The sequence below is a fragment of the Maylandia zebra genome, linkage group LG4 (assembly GCF_041146795.1).
Source record: "Maylandia zebra isolate NMK-2024a linkage group LG4, Mzebra_GT3a, whole genome shotgun sequence".
Lineage (NCBI taxonomy): Eukaryota > Metazoa > Chordata > Actinopteri > Cichliformes > Cichlidae > Maylandia > Maylandia zebra.
Window position 1 is genome coordinate 18,542,316 of NC_135170.1, and position 16,028 is coordinate 18,558,343.

At 39.5% G+C, this 16,028-nt stretch overlaps 1 protein-coding gene across 2 annotated transcripts in view; it reads left to right on the forward strand.

Moving 5' to 3' along the window:
- The window catches only part of elfn2b (extracellular leucine-rich repeat and fibronectin type III domain containing 2b), a 77,273-nt gene continuing 61,245 nt past the window's right edge, over nt 1-16,028 (forward strand). The window contains exon 1 of one of the 2 annotated variants that reach the window (XM_004558474.4): nt 1-95. The gene's annotated coding sequence lies outside the window, so the exon portion shown is untranslated. The remainder of the gene's footprint in view (nt 96-16,028) is intronic. The other variant, XM_004558475.4, reaches the window with a different exon arrangement.

Below are 16,028 nucleotides of genomic sequence, written 5' to 3' on the forward strand. Positions count from 1 at the left end.
CACTCCCGCCGTGGTGGTGAGCCTGCGACGTTGGATGGAAAAAAAGCTCCCTTTTTGTTCCCTCGACGCACGATTTGGAGGAAAAATGAGTGAAGGTACTGTACAAAAATTGCCCCTTTTCATCTTTTATATTTTTTAATTATTTATTTATTTTAACCCAACCTGGTATGATAAAATATATGCACGCGACGGCAACGGGAGGACGCACCTGCACCACAGACTCCCAACGCTTTGCTAGGTTGAGTCCTCTTGGTGCAACAGAAGCCCCATATGGCAGATTTCATGAGGTCATGGAAGCACGCTTTTCCCTGTTTGTGGTTTGAATTATCCGCGATGAGGAGCAAAGTTAGGTTTTAGAAATATGTACGTGCAATCGGGAGAATTTTATTGCTGGGTATTAGCGCGCATTTTCTTCGGGTTTTTTTTCTTTTCTTTTTGGTACAGTTGTCGTTCATAAGGTGGTATTCCTGCGCGACTGGCTTTAGAAGTGATTAAAATCTGTGGCGGTAGATTTAGAGTGTCACATGAAGCTTGGCTGGTATTTATGCTGGATTCTGCGGAGATAGGATGGCCGGGCAGAGTACGCGCCATGGACAGATGTGCGCGAGGGGATTTAGTGTCGAGGGAGGGAATCGCTCAGGGCATAAAACTGACTGTGCGTGCGCGCGCGCGTGTGCTCTAGCTTGTGGGTTTTTCTTTTTTTCTTTTTTTTTCTTTTTGGAGGGTGAATGGATGGACCAGCTACTCTGTTGCGCTACAGACACCTCTCTGTTCTTCTACCTGCAGTCAGGGCTTTGGCTTAAGCTGCCTTTAGTTTCACTGTGCTCGCGCGTGTGTGAGTTAGCGATTGAGGGAGAGACACAGAGAGAGAGATAGTCTGCCGGCAGCAGCAACAGTGTCCGACTACTGACCGATGGACCGCACAGATTCTTTCGCCCACACATTTTTAGGCTGCTAGGCACGAGATAACAGTTAGCAAATGTGAACAACACTTATCTTTTTTGTTGTAATCACTAACTTGATTATATTAATTGTAGGGCTGCAACTAAAGATTTTTTGGGTAGTCGACTAACAAACAATTTTTCGCTCATTAGTCGATTAGTCAGGGATTATTTCAATAACTCTAATTATCTCCGTGTCCTGTGGAGAAACGTCCTGTTCTAGGCTCCAGTACCTCACCTGCTCAAGTCTGCCCACCTGCGAATATCACCCTTTTGTCTCATCCCACAGCAAATTAAAATAATGACCCAGGAAACATATGAATTAGGTATTAGGCAATACACATTATAGCGCTAGTAGTATTTAAACAAATAATAATGTGCAAATAGGAACTGGAAAAAGACTTCTGTCCCTACGTTCAAAACAAGCTTCCAATTAAATCAAAATATTTTTAGTTTCCAGTCCAAATTAACAAAGTTTCCGAAGTTTTCAGATGATTCAGTTCATGAATTCACGATTGCAGTGGACGTGCTCTGGAGTGACGCTTGCTGATAACCATGCTAAAGATGCTCTCTGTTGTGACTTCAGCCATCTGAGAGGTGCTCAAGCCTTTTTACAGGACAAACACATCTATACAATAAAATCCTGCGTCAATGAAATTTTATAGTCGACGTCATCGATTATGTCGACATATCGTTGCAGCCCTAATTAATTGACAGTGTCTGGAGACACTGATGCAGTAGTGGGTGTCCAAGCTGGTGTGCGTGTGTGTGCGTGTGTACGCGTGCATGTGTGTCTTTGAAAATGATCTGCATACATCATGTAAATAGACAGTATAACAAAGGAAGGACTTGTGTTCACTTAGATAATGAAAGAGGGAATGCATATAATCAACAAATGAGGATGCTTCCTGAAATGGTGCCATTGGTTTCTCCTTATAGTGGCAGGCTTGGACAGGTGACAAATTAAAAGAGAAAACATAAACGGTTGACCCGGCAGTGAGGAGACCCCCGTTGGCTCTGTTATGCCTGTGGGGTTATTTTGCTGATGGTTTTGGTCCACTTAGATGAATGCATTGGACCAAATTTGTGGAGGCTTGCTCTGACATCCTGTTTTTCTACATCCTGACTAGAATGGTCTCTTCCAGGATTATAGGGCCTCCATCCATAGGGCACAGTGGTTCACTAAATGGTATGATGACTATGAAAATACTATGACTCATTAACTGCTGCTTTCGCTACACCTAAATCATAATTACTTGCACATAATTAACAAATAGCCTAACGATGATGCTCGACACCATCACCAAAACACAAAGCTGGGGAATACATTATTATATTTTATTATATATGTATTACATATGAGAGGTGGGAATCATCAGATATCCCAAGATACGATTATTACCACGATACTTCACTCATGATTTTTTATTTTACATTTTGTGACAATTGCAATAACATATATTGTGAATTATCACCTTTTTCAACTGCAAATTATCCTTAAAGTTTAACTCTGACATTATCTGTTTTATCCAAAGTTATCTCACTTCATCAATTATTGCCCTAATACCGAAGTCAGTAGTCATCAGTATGCCATTATATGGGGTGAAGTTCACAAATATATGCAATATATTTCTGATAATACAGCAGTTAACTGATGAATCAGTGAACATTGCGTGTTTCTGTCTACATGGACAGAAAATCACATTTAACTATTACATCTGTACTCAGCAACCTTGCCCTGTTCCATATGAATATATCCAGAATACAACCAGCTAGTAGTCAGCTAAGTCAAGTCCCCACAAGTTATGCTTATTCATAAAGACTCAGACTGATATCAATATGTTGGCAATCTGTCTGCATTTATAAATTAGATAGAACTTGCAAACCTTCTGCAGCCTCTCTATTGGTGACTGTCCAAGTCAGACTGCGACTGTTTGCAGAAAGGTTGCTTCCTATCAAGTGAGATAAGGCCTCTTGTTTCTACTATTCCCAGAGAATTTTAACTTTTTAACAAAACACACATATTTAGTGTCTCTTCATCAATACAATATTGTCTCACAAAATATCGCAATACAATACTGAATCTTTTTTCTCTCCCAACCCTATTATTTATCAGAATCAGGATCCAGAATCCTGCTATAATTTTGTTATTGTGATTATTTTCCTTTCATTTGTCACATGTCAATTTCCTAAGCAGGGGGTTCCTTCGTATGCCATATAGTAAATTAGCTTTCACTAAAGTGAAAGCCTTTACTGGCCTTTTTTACCTTGGCTCATTCAATCACTGTCGTCACCTACTTGCATAAATAAAAAATACATAAGAGCTACATGTCAAACTATAGAGAGCCCCATATCTTCCCTTAATAGTATCAGTTTGCCTTCCACACATTTCTTAATTTTCTCTCTACCTGCTGCATTCATTTGTCCCATGATTCCTTTTGTTGCCCCTGGAGGAATGATGAGCAGTCTCCAATCAATTGCAATCACAGATCAGTGGTGCACCAAGGAAGAAGGGGGAGAGAAAATCAGTAGGGGAGGTGTGCCTGGGAGACCTAAATAATGACCACCTACCAACCAAAAGCCTTTGGCTTGCTGCAATATAATCTTCACTTCATCAGGATGCTATTGAACTGTGTTACTCATAAAAAATCTGTGCTGCTGACTGTTAGGTTAGATCTCAAGAGCTGACAAATATAATACTAGCAAAAACTTTGATTTCAGTTTTTATGAATGAAAACACTATAAATTGACACTGTAGAGTTCACTGTGCATAAAACGGAGGAAAGAAAGATAGGTGAGTGGAGGACTGGACTGGTGCCAGATGGGTGGGAGCTTCAGTAGTTATTGAAAAGTTAATGACTTGAGCCATTAGTGCAATTTTATGGTCTTAACCTCAGAGCACTTAGAGACCAAGATAGTTAGAGCTCAGCTAGCCTAATTTAGGCATCTTGTCCTAGGATCCAGGTCAAACGATGGTGGTTTGGTGAAGGAGTCTAGATGTAAAACACAATATTTGCTATCAGAGAGAAAGGACATTCTTTTTTCTCTTTCTATTCCATATGGCCAGTATAATAGCACAAACTAATGTGGAGATTAAATGCATAAAAAATGTTGTACATATCTGACGACATGTATAGTGTGCACTTCTGATTACTGATGGGATATAAACCCAGATGGCTGGGAGCGTGACTGACTGCTTAGCTGCCTTGCTACTAAATCACTACTGCTACATCTCACAGCCGACTTGTTGAGATGTTGCCATTTTGCAACTCTAGACTCCAAGCTGTAGATACAAATTCAGCCTTATTGATAACAGTATACAAGAAATGTAGGATTTAAAACACAGGACTGAAACCTCCTATGACAAGGAGACATATGGGACCGAGACTAATGGGCTTAAAAGTCAGTATTTTATATGATCACTAGTAGTTATCAGCCTTGTTTAAGGAAATTAGAAGCTCTTCTTTGGATACTGACTGTCTTTTGTTCAGTTCAGTGTGATCATGATCCCATTCTGCTTCAGTGATGTTGAGGTCCAGGTTCTGGGGAGGCCAGTCCATGACTGATAGTTTTCCATTGTGTATTTCCCAGGTACACTTTTACTCCATTGGCAGTGTTTTTGGGATCGTTGTCATGCTGAAAAATGAAGTTGTTGCCAATTTGTACTGCATGGCGGATCAGCACCTGATGATACTTTTCTGTGGTTCATACTTCCACTGACTTTCACGAGGATCCCCAACAGTGCTGGCTAAAATGCACCAAACCATGACTCCACCATGTCTTTCAGATGGCTGTAGATAGTCACTTTGGTACCGTTCTCCTGGCCTCTTCTATACATACTGCTGATGATTTGAGTTAGAAAATAAATTAATTTGGATCCATTACTCCATCAGACCTGTTGCCCCTGATTTTCAGTCAGGTTCTTGTGTAGTTTAGCGTATCTCAGCCTTCTTTCCCTGCTTCCCTTCCTTAATAATGACTTGTTGACAGCCACTATTCCCCTGAGTTTTTGATGACACTTCAGTGAACAGTGCATGAATCAACTGAAGGGCCAGATGCACCATCTTTGGTCGTGTGTGAGGTCTTTGCAGGATTTGTTTTTATTTCTTAAAGAGATGGCTTGTCAGATACTGTTCATCTGCTGTAGATACATTTTTAGGTTTGCCTCTTTTTCTTTTATCTTTCATTTGTCCAGTTTCTTCAGTTTTTTCCCAAAGGCATTCTGAAAAATGCAAAGTTTTTGGATAATACCTCTTTGGGGATCCCCTTGGTTGGTGAAGTAATATTATTTTATCCCTGTCAAACCTTGGTATCATTGGCATTTTTATGGATTCAGCTAGTTAGTAATAAGTGCCTTAAAGATACAATTTAAAATGCATTTAAATGTTTTCTGGCATGTGTAGACACAGCAGTAATTAATCTTTTGAGTTAGGTACCTTTTCTAATCATAGGTCAGTGTTAAGTAACTTGCAGGGGACCAAACTTTGAAAGACCTTCAGAAAGCCTGGTTAACTGAAGACCTTCTAAAAATTACAACAAAAGTCTGGCCTCTTGGAAGCAAAAAAGAAATGAAAAGGTGAGCTGGATCAAGACTTTTGCACAGTACTGTATATTTACAACGGGGTCTTCAACTAGCTTTTTAACTGATAAACTATTAGAATAATATAAAAATGATTTTTTTTCCTTTCCTATTCATACCTTCTCTATCTGAAGATAGAGACCATGAAAAATCTGCCACACTGTAAAATTGTAGACTTCTGTAAACCTTTACAGTAAATAAAGATGTAAATGTCAGTATCGTGCCTTCCTAAATGCAGGGTTGATTTACTAAGTTGCAGTCCATTATGGGCCAGTTCATTTTGAGCACTGTGCTCATAATGACTTACCTAAAGTTTATATTCCTGGAAAGCAGGTTTCTCAGCTCACTGGCCCACAATTGTTACTCCCCACCAGATTTACCTCTCGTAGCGTCCCCTTTTCCCAGCCACACCCCTCCAAATCAATGTCTGGATCCACCAGAAAAGATTATGCAAAGATCCTGAGAGGGATAACCCCAGGGAAACATCCACACTTGCTTACTCCTCCACATCAAAATTCTTGGCCACAGCACACTGTGCTCCCTTTTCAGCCTACCAGCTGTTGCGGTGCTGTGTGCAATCAATACAACAGTCATGTTTCACAACAACTGTCACTCCTTCACTGCCAAGAACCTGTGGGAGGTCCCCTTGGGCAAGAAACTGAGACACATAGTAGACAGTGAATCTGTGACGGGGTTTCAGAAATGTAACATCCAGTGACAGATTTGAGAGATTTAGAGTCAGTTTCATTAGCTGTACTTCAACTAGGCGGGAATGTGTTGATAGGGGGGAAATCTGTGTTTCCCTGTGTCGGAGGATGAGACGTGAAAGGAATACAGAGGGTTTACACAGAACGGTGCCAGGGAGTGGGAGAAATGATGGAAAGCAATGCATGTAACAGGTAGAGATGGGAAATAAGAATGTTACAGTATGAGGAGTAAGGGCAAGAAGAACGGGAAAAAACAGGGAGGAATGAGAAGCTGGTGAACCAGCTCTTCAACACCACCTAACCCGCTGAATGACAGGAACTCTCACAGGAGGGTTCAAGCACATCTCATACCTGTCAAGCTAACCATAAATTCAGGAAAGAGTTGATGGAAAATCTGCAGAAATCCTTGTCACCAAGTATTTTCAACCCAGTGCTGAGCGTAAAGTCCCACGCTGCCGAGTGGCACAGACCCGTTATGTGCTACCTGAACTCAGCTACAGTGTGACTTTAAAAACAATGCTGAAGTCATTTTAGCTGAATCAGCTAGAGGCATAGGCGTTCTTTTCTCATTACTTTCATAGCCACATGCAGATCCGCTGAAAGCCAGCGGGCTTTAAACAGTGTGGGAATTGACAAGCACTTTTAAGTAAGGACTCAGCTCCACATCTCCTCAGTAAACTCACATGAGCCTTTATTTCAGGGCCAGTCTGATTTCGGTTCTCGCAGTAATAGATTTGCAACTCTGAGCTTTATGACTGTAATTGGAGTGACAAAGTGGTGCAATATGACCTGACACTGACAAAATGATTCTGACGGAGAATGGCTGTCGCACACAAAGAGGAGGATGCACTGATGCGTGTCTGTCTGATGGTAGGTGTTGGTGACAAACTCAAGCAACACGTGCGCGAGTGTTTTGATGTGTGTATGGACGGTCACGCCTCGCTTCAGAATAGAACATCACAAATTGGCTACACTGTGAGAAAATTTTTCAGCATTGCAATGGTAATGCATTTAAAGGGGCAAAGTTCAAGCAATCAGCAGAGCTGCACTGCTGCACACGCGATAAACCTTCTTCTTGACATCGTGCACCAAATGCGTGCTTCGAAACTATTCAAGCTGCAAATTTTGCCGTCTCTCCCTGCACTCTGCCAGTGCACATTTCCCCTGCTCAGCTTCAACTACCACGTCACCCACCTGCAGACCTGCAGACTGACTGGAGGTATTTTTACCCATCATTCCCCAATACCTCTACGCAAGTGTTTTCTGCCAGGAGTGATGAGGTCAGAACTCTATTCTCTGCCTTACGTAAGTACTCCAAATGTGAGTTGTCTGACTGAAATGGTCAGAGAGAGGGAAAAAAAAACATATCATCATATAAGAGTCAAGGTTCCAGATCTGTGTATTTACTGTAAGGTGGTGATCTGGACCAATAAGTCCACAGTGTTTCAAAAGTGAATGGAAATTAGTTCAACTAGTTTAAACTTTATGAAGTGTTTGGAGGCTTTCTAAATTTAATAATCTCCAGAGGATGAAGGCGTTTTGACATGACTCATCCAATATGCAGCTGTTACTGATGTGAATCATAAGAGCAATATTTTTAGAGTCTTAGAAAATGGACTTACTCATATGTTAAGCGCACACAATATGAAACTGTTTACCTTGTAAGTGTCAATCAAAATCAGTGTCAGAGAAAAAAAGTATATTGGAGCTATTTTAAATGCTGTGATTGGTGATTCTTTTTAAATTTTCCACCATATCTGCACAGACCTCAACAGAAGGTTGATGAAGCTTTTGCATGTCTGGATGGACGCTTACTATGATCCATGAATGTTATGCATGTGCTCTTTTTTTCATGGCATGAAGATGTACTGTATCTGCTTAGTGTTTAGTGTTTGTGTGTACTGTATGTGTGTTAAGTAAGGACGCCATCTGCCATCATCTTTGGTTTGTGCCAACCCCCCCCCCCCCCTTTTTAACTCACACCCATGCTCATATATACAAAATCCCTCGGCGTTTGAGTTTCATGAAGGAGCGGGAAAAAAAACTCGCTTGCCTGCTGTGGAAGTGTGTGTGTGTGTGTGTGAGAAGGGGAGGCAGAAAGTAGAGTGGGAGGGATGTGTAGAGCAGTGCAATTGTTCAAGGGTGATGAATAAAAGCACAGAGATTAATCGCAAGAGAAACTTGTGGTATTTCTGCTTGATATTTAACCTCTGGTATGCTACTTTGACTTTGAATGGATGCTTAGCATATTTTCTTGTAGATTACACACACAAACACGTACACACAAATAATGAAATACAGTTACATGCACATACTTGCACACACATAGCAAGTGGATTTTGGAATAATGCCTTGTTTTTCTGAACTGCCCTAGATTCATTTGGCATCTGTGCTGCACACTCATCTCTCTCTCTCTCTCTCTGTTGTTATCACTCTGCTTTTCCTCTTACCCACAGACAGCGACACTTTCCATCGCCCCTTTTCTTGTAGCCTGCCTCTCTTGGATATCTTCCTCTTTCCCTGTCGTTATCCATCTTTCCCCCATCTTCCCTCCTCTGTTAGTACTGACTGCTAAGATCTGGGTATAAATATTTTAGCTCTGTCACCCATTCTGCAACTGCAGTTTCACAGAGAGACTGTATCTCTAGTCAGCCTGCTTGTGTGTGTGTGTGCCTGTGTGCATGCCTAGGCACTGTTGATTTGGATGAGTATTTGGTGGCATGTTCTACTGAAGCATCTGTTTGCATTCTAATTAGTGTGATTTTTGCCTACAGAAGCTGACTGTTGCAATGTCTTGGTCACAGAGTTGGTCTAGAACCCAGTTTGTGAAATGTGTTATTTGTTTTCCTCTTACATACGCAAAAGTTAAGAGCATTCTGGTACTGAAAACAAAACGGCATCCAGAGAGCACTGAACACCTGAATACAGTGGCAATTGTTTCATCTGTTGAGCATTTTTGTTTTAAGCAATTTTCTAAAGAAAAGAGGCATTTATTGGGCTTTATGATTCACTGAAGCTGCATTTTGTTGTGGGAAAAAGGTGAAGACAGACGCTGGAGGCCTCATGGCTGATTTAATGGAAAAAGCCAAGCACTGACAAATCAGTAAGTTTGCAATGCTTTTATAAAGTTTGAAAACATGTTTAGGTCTTCTATATTTTGTCATGATTTAGACTTGATTCTTTTTGCCCTTCAGTCTAAAGACATTAAAAAAGCAAAAAGCAGTTTTTTTTAAATACAGATATGCTATAAATGTGTATGCCTTGCTGCTTCTACAAACTAATTGGAGTACACCTGTTCCTAACTGAATTCACTGAACCTTATCTGCATAAGATCTCAGTTTCATGGGCCTTGCGATCAGTAGGAGACCCTGCTGGGGAAACATCTTTTTTTGCATTAAAGATGCTGTTCTATATGCAAACATTAGAAAGGTACTTCCCGAGCAGTAGTGAAAATGTGGTCGGTGCAATGGAGACTTTCACTTTCAAAGTGAAAGCTGCATTTTTGAAACTTATTTGGTTGCAGGGTCAGGCATTCAAAGTAAAGGATGAAGATGAATTATCTCTGTTTCTGGTTTGCATTACTCTTACAACCCCTCATCTAAAAGTCTAGGGGGGACAACCCAACCAGAAATCTGGAACAAGATTATGGAACGAGCATAATATATGAAAAATTATATATAATATATATAATATATAAACTGTATAGCAAACTGTAGCAAAATGTGCAACAATATATATATATAAAATGTAGCAAGTAGACGTCAGGGTCTCTAAGACCAAGACAAGAATCATAAATCCCCACTCAGAAAAGAAAAGAAATACTTAGCTATATCTAAAAACTAAATTTCAGTTCAGCTTCCTGGATGGTCATGAAAAAAGAGGAAACCTATAAAAACACAGTGGCAGAGAACCCAATTCAAGGGCCTGAATATGAGGGCAGCAATAGAGTTCAGATACTGTACTTTTAAAGGAAAAATCCTATATGATTTAAATTTGGCTGATATCCCCTTTTAAAGTAGCATCCTTGTGTAATTATAAACTGTTCCCAGCAATTCTGCTGTGCTTTGGATTGCTGCTGTTCTTTCAGATTTCCATTTGTGACATGCACTGGATTTCCTCCACTATGTCAAAATGACAACCGTTCAAAATGAAATTTGTTTTGGGGATGAGGAAGAAATTTAAATCAACACGATCTGGCAAATAGGCAATGTTTTGAGGAACTACTATGTTGATGGATTTAAAAACAGTCTGTTAGCAGACACAATGTGGCACATGCCTTAGTTCAGGATGTTTTTGACAAATGTTCTCTAGTTCAGATGGCACAAAAGTTGCAGTAAAGCTCAGCACTGGCAGTCTGTGGAAAAACTTGAGAATGCATTTGGTCTTCCGCCTCACTTAATGCACTTCCACTGGGCTTAGACAGAAGGGTGAATTCAGGTTTGATTATGCAGCTCCAAATCACAACAACAGTCACCTCAAAGTCCTTTCTACTGTAAGGTAAATAAGCTACAGTATTCTGGAGAAACACCCAATAATCAAAAGACCCCATATGAGCTAGCACTTTGCAACGGTGGGAAGGAGAAACTGGCTTTTAACAGGAGTAAAACTCCAGCAGAAGCGAATCCTTTCCTGGTAGTTGTTGTTAATGATAATCATTTCCATGAAGGCAGAGTCTGAGATTTTTCCTTTAAAAAAAAACAAAACATTTACATGAAAAACTTGGCTTTTGCATTTTCATTGTGGGCACTATTTGTGGATTAGTGAGAAAAACAACAAATTAAATTGATTTTCGGATGAGTCGGAAGCTGTGGAAAACTTCCAAAGTGACTGTATTTTATGAAAAAAATACTGAAACACGAAAAGCTCTGTTTGGACGGATCACCCTTTGATGATTCTGGGAAGACCACTTCTAAATTGTTCCAGCGGATTAGAGATTAGATCATCCCCCACTAACCTGCAGCCTGCAAAAACCTGTAGGTACTTGTGGCTGCTTTTAGCTTTTAGCTTACAGATTTCCAGACATGAAAAAAAAAAAAACAACTCTGTATATCTTTGTGCCTTCATTCATAAAAAAGACTCATGTTCACATGCTTTCAGATTTACAGTTATGTTTTCTGGCTGAGAGTCTTCAGCTGTGGACTAATGCAGAAATAAGTAATCAATAGTCAAACACTACCTTTCCTTTAGTCAATAATAATATTGATTGCGGTACATCCTCAGTTAAAACAAGCCAGGGAAAGTTCCTTTGTTCTTCTTTTTCATTTTCCAGAGTCTAAAGCTGTTTTGTTTTGTTTTGCTGGTCTGTAGTCACAGAAACCCACACAGACGCACTGCAGGCCCTGAATACAAGCAGACATAGGCTGTAAAATGTGCACAAAGCTAAGCCAAATGCACATCACATAAACACAATGCATATGCATCCTCTTTGCTCTCCTAGGGTTTCAAATCATTTCACAAATGCTCACACTTAATCCAGGCTTAGGTGTGTGTGTGCGTGTGTGCGTGTGTGTGTGTGTGTGTGTGTGTGTGTGTGTGTGTTGTGTATGTGACACTGTACTGTGCCATGGTTTATATGCATGGCACAGTCATGTCGTTTATACAGTCTCATACTTTTCTAAACAGCTTACATAATAAAAGTTATGAAGTAGTAGGCAAACCTTCATGATTTGGATACCAAAGATCTGAAGCATAAATAGATTTTTTTCTTAAAATCTAAATGTTTTTGTTTTTATTCAGATAGAAATCCACTAGCTGCTGGAGCTGATGATGACAATGACTACATATCTGTTCCTGCAGTTTGTTATAGTTGCCTGAGAGAGTGAGTGAGTCAGTGTATATGTCTGAAAGCCTTGTCTTTTAGTATTATATTACATAATATATATCGCAACCACGCAAAATATCCATGATTGTAAAATGTCACAATTCACACTGATGCCAACCACCTTTCTTAAATTAAACTTAAGTCCAGTTTTCATCAATAAAGGATGTTTTCATGATACTTCATATGTATTTGAGTTAATAATTCTTACCTGCCTTACCTCATACTTTTCTATAATGCTGTGGACGCAGCTATTGGTAAAGCGGAAAACTATCAGTGATAACACTACAGTTACTTATCAAACAATTATGCCGTTATTTGTATCCCATACATTTTTCAGTTGTCTTTGTTTCTTCTATACTGCCATTAGCCATCAAATGCTGCTTTTCAACAACTGCCAAACATTAGTCTGCACATCAGCTATGACAGAAATGGCAAAACAAGCAAAATATGCTCAGGAGTAGACATATGCACATCACTTTGTCTGATTGTTGCATGAAAAACAAGAACGTGACCAGGAATAGCTATCCTCTGTTGCAAACAAAATATCAACTCAATACAAGCACTGGCCAAAGAAATATGATACATACAATTTCAGTTTGCACAGCAGAGCTGCGGTTAACACATTTTTATGTCAGGTGCTCTTTGGGCAGGTTTTCAGCAGTTTTGCTGTTGGTGGATTGTACACACTCCTTAAAAGTAGATTTGTGTTGAAATGTAGGTCATGTTAGGTGATCCTAATGCTGCAAAGTAATGTAATGAGTTGTGTGAAGAACTGATTCCTATATAAAGTAAATAGAGAAATGCACTTCTGCTTGGTTGCAACACTGCTCAATGTGTAATGAAAAATCTGATTATTCTATGCAGGTGCAAAAATGTGCTGACATTATACTACTAAGTTAGTTTAAAAAAAAAAAAAAAAGGTTTTCTTTCTTCTTACATTTTGCTGTAAATTGATTCCACATGCTACTGCAACTATTTATTATCAATAAGAGTAACCTCTACTACTCAAAGATGAGTAATTGTATTGTGTATATGTTTAGGGGTTTTATTGTGAATAGCTTCGGACAGAAAGAGCACATGCATAGGACACATCTTGCATATTGTTGCAAAGCCTAATTGGAATTTAGAGAGATTCCAAGGGGTAGATCTAGTAGCCAATAAGGAGTATTGCTTTTTTCTGGCCCTCTTATGAGTTTTCTTAGTTTCCCAGAAAGGCAGCTATCAGGATTTGTCTAATGCTGAATATAGGTAGGAAATTCATGGGTAGCAGACTTGAGGCATTGGTGTAGCAGATTGGCAGGTGGTTGGCCTGGAGGAGGAATTGGAAAAAGCAGCAGGATAGCAGGCTAGAGGCTAGCTCAGGAAAAGGCCTAGGAAAAGGGTGAAGGCTAGTCAGGTGGATAAGTTTATTCATTCTTCCACCTTAGACAGGTTTAATGAGTGCTTTTTAAAAAAATATATAAATTGATTTATTTTTACAATAATTATAATTATGACCTCAGTATATCACAGATCAACACTCCTAATGCTTTACAGACAAACTATATGTGTACTGTATATATATATATACAGTACACATATACATATAAGCTGCTGATAGACATGGATGACATACAGCATATTAGAGTTCCCAAGATTCTCAGAAGGGGAAATAAAACACTCATGCAAAATATCCAACACATCTCAATAGGTACGAAAAGTACTGAGTGTGTAATTGGCATGCAAAGAATGAAGTAGTGTGTTTTCTGATATCAAGGCTTTATTCAATCTTTTGACACAGTATGTCACTCGTTGTCATCCTTTCATCACTCTGTCTCTCCTTTCCTCTCATTTTTCTCCCCTGCCTTTAGCTCTGCAGTCAGAGGCCTCTTTGGCAGATTTTGCCCAGCAGTACTAAGGACACATGTGCCTTGAAGGAAAGACAGACAAACACGCAGATGGGTGGGACGTGAGGATAGACAGTGTTTGTTTGAAGCTTAGTTTCAGTCTTTTCTCATTCTCAGTCAGTCCCATTCGTGGTGTAGTCTAGGAAGACGTGGGAACAGTATTCATTTACTGGGCTTTTGTAGTTATGATTAAATTAAATGTTCTTTGATAATTCTGTTCTTACAGCAAAAATACTATGTGGTACTCATGCATGTTTTATTTCTCTTTTTTCTTTTTCCCCCATTTACTTTGCATTAAAACGTTGTATGTACACTGTGGGATAATTAATCTTGAAACAAGAAGGCTAAAAGTTATGCCTGACTTTCACATCATTATCTAACCATTTGTGACACATTTACCAGATGTGGCCTCCTTCACACCTTCAGCTCAGTTAGCTCACCTGCTTCCCCCAAGTTTATGACCTTTGTTGGGAGTCATTCGATGCTGAACCCAGTCTTTGTTTACAGCCTCAATTTCTTGCCTTGCAGGGTGCTTATTATCATCAAACAGCAAACGACCTAAATACTGGCAGAGTGAAGATTTTGATACTTTTAGGTCAAATAGTTGTTTTCATATTCAGCTTCCACTTCATTAGGTACACCTGTCCAACGGCTCATTAGTATAAATATGTAATCAGCCAATGACACAACAGCAGCTTAGGGTAGTGGCATGTAGACACAATCAAGATGACCTATTGAAGTTCAAACTGAGCTGGGATTTTCCCACAAAACCAGAGAATGTCAAAAAAAGAAATACTATGCTGTGAGCAGCAGTTCTTTTGCCAGAAAATGCCTGGTTGCTGCAAAAGGTCAGAGTAGAATGGCCAGACTGCTTCAAGCTGATAGGAAGGGAAAAATAATTCAAATAACCACTTATCACAACCAAGGCATGCGGAAGAGCACCTCTGAAAGCACAATGATCCTTGAAGCACATGCAGCAGCAGCAGAAGACCACATACCTCTCTCATACTGTATTTATTCTGTATAAAAATATTGTATTCTCATTTATCTGCTCGGTGGCTGTGTTACACATTTAAATGCAGCAAAGTACTTGGATGAATTTCAAGCATAATTAGACATTCTTTTATTGCTTGCAACCACCAAAAAATTACATAGATCATAATCTGGCATATCTCACATCATCAAGACGCTGTGTCAAGTTAATTAAGACATGTCTTTATGCTAAGATGGTGATAGAGAGGTCGACACTTTTGTCTGAATTTAGACAAACCAAAGTATTGTAACAGCAACATTTACAGAAATAACTCACTGTAACGGCTGACTCATAAGATTAATGAAACCTTGTCAAAGACAAAGACAGCATTAAATCCTTTGTAGAGTTCATGGATGAAACTTTATGTGAAGTCTTCGGAGCAGCTATGGTTGGTTAACACTTTACAGTTTCTTTATGCTCACGTAACAGTGACGAGCAAGTTAGACCCCAAAAATTAATTAACAAAGGATTCAAATCTATTTTAATTCAACATATTTTAAATAAAGAAGAGCAATTGAAGAGCAGACTTACAGCATAAATTCACATCAAATGTAACTGACTAATTCACTCGAAAGCTGTTTCACGGAGAGATGTGGGAAATTCTTTTGTTGTTTCTTAATTAATGAAGTGGTTAAAAGGTCTGGAGATGTCAATGGCAATTTTATTTTCATTGCAAGCAAACTCAATTGGAGATGAGTCAAAGGGTATAATTTGGAAGCAAGGAGCTCTTAATGCAAGTGAAACATACTCAGACTGCAACACAATATAAACCATCATAGAGAGAACATTGGGAACATTAAATGTGGCCAGTTCTTACATTCTGAGAAAGAAAGCACTGGTGATCTCAGGAACACAAAAGGCCTGAGTGTTCAGTGAAGAAACAGTCATAGATAATTGCAGGGTCCTTCCTGTGCACCCCAGCTATGAAACTATATTCTTTCAACAGATGATGCAAAGATGAACCAAAATGTGGGTGTGCAGATATATGTAACATAACGGTAAGATCTGAGAAAAAAAGTGCATGGCATGCTCGGTTTCCAGTGACACTGGGCCTCTGGTAT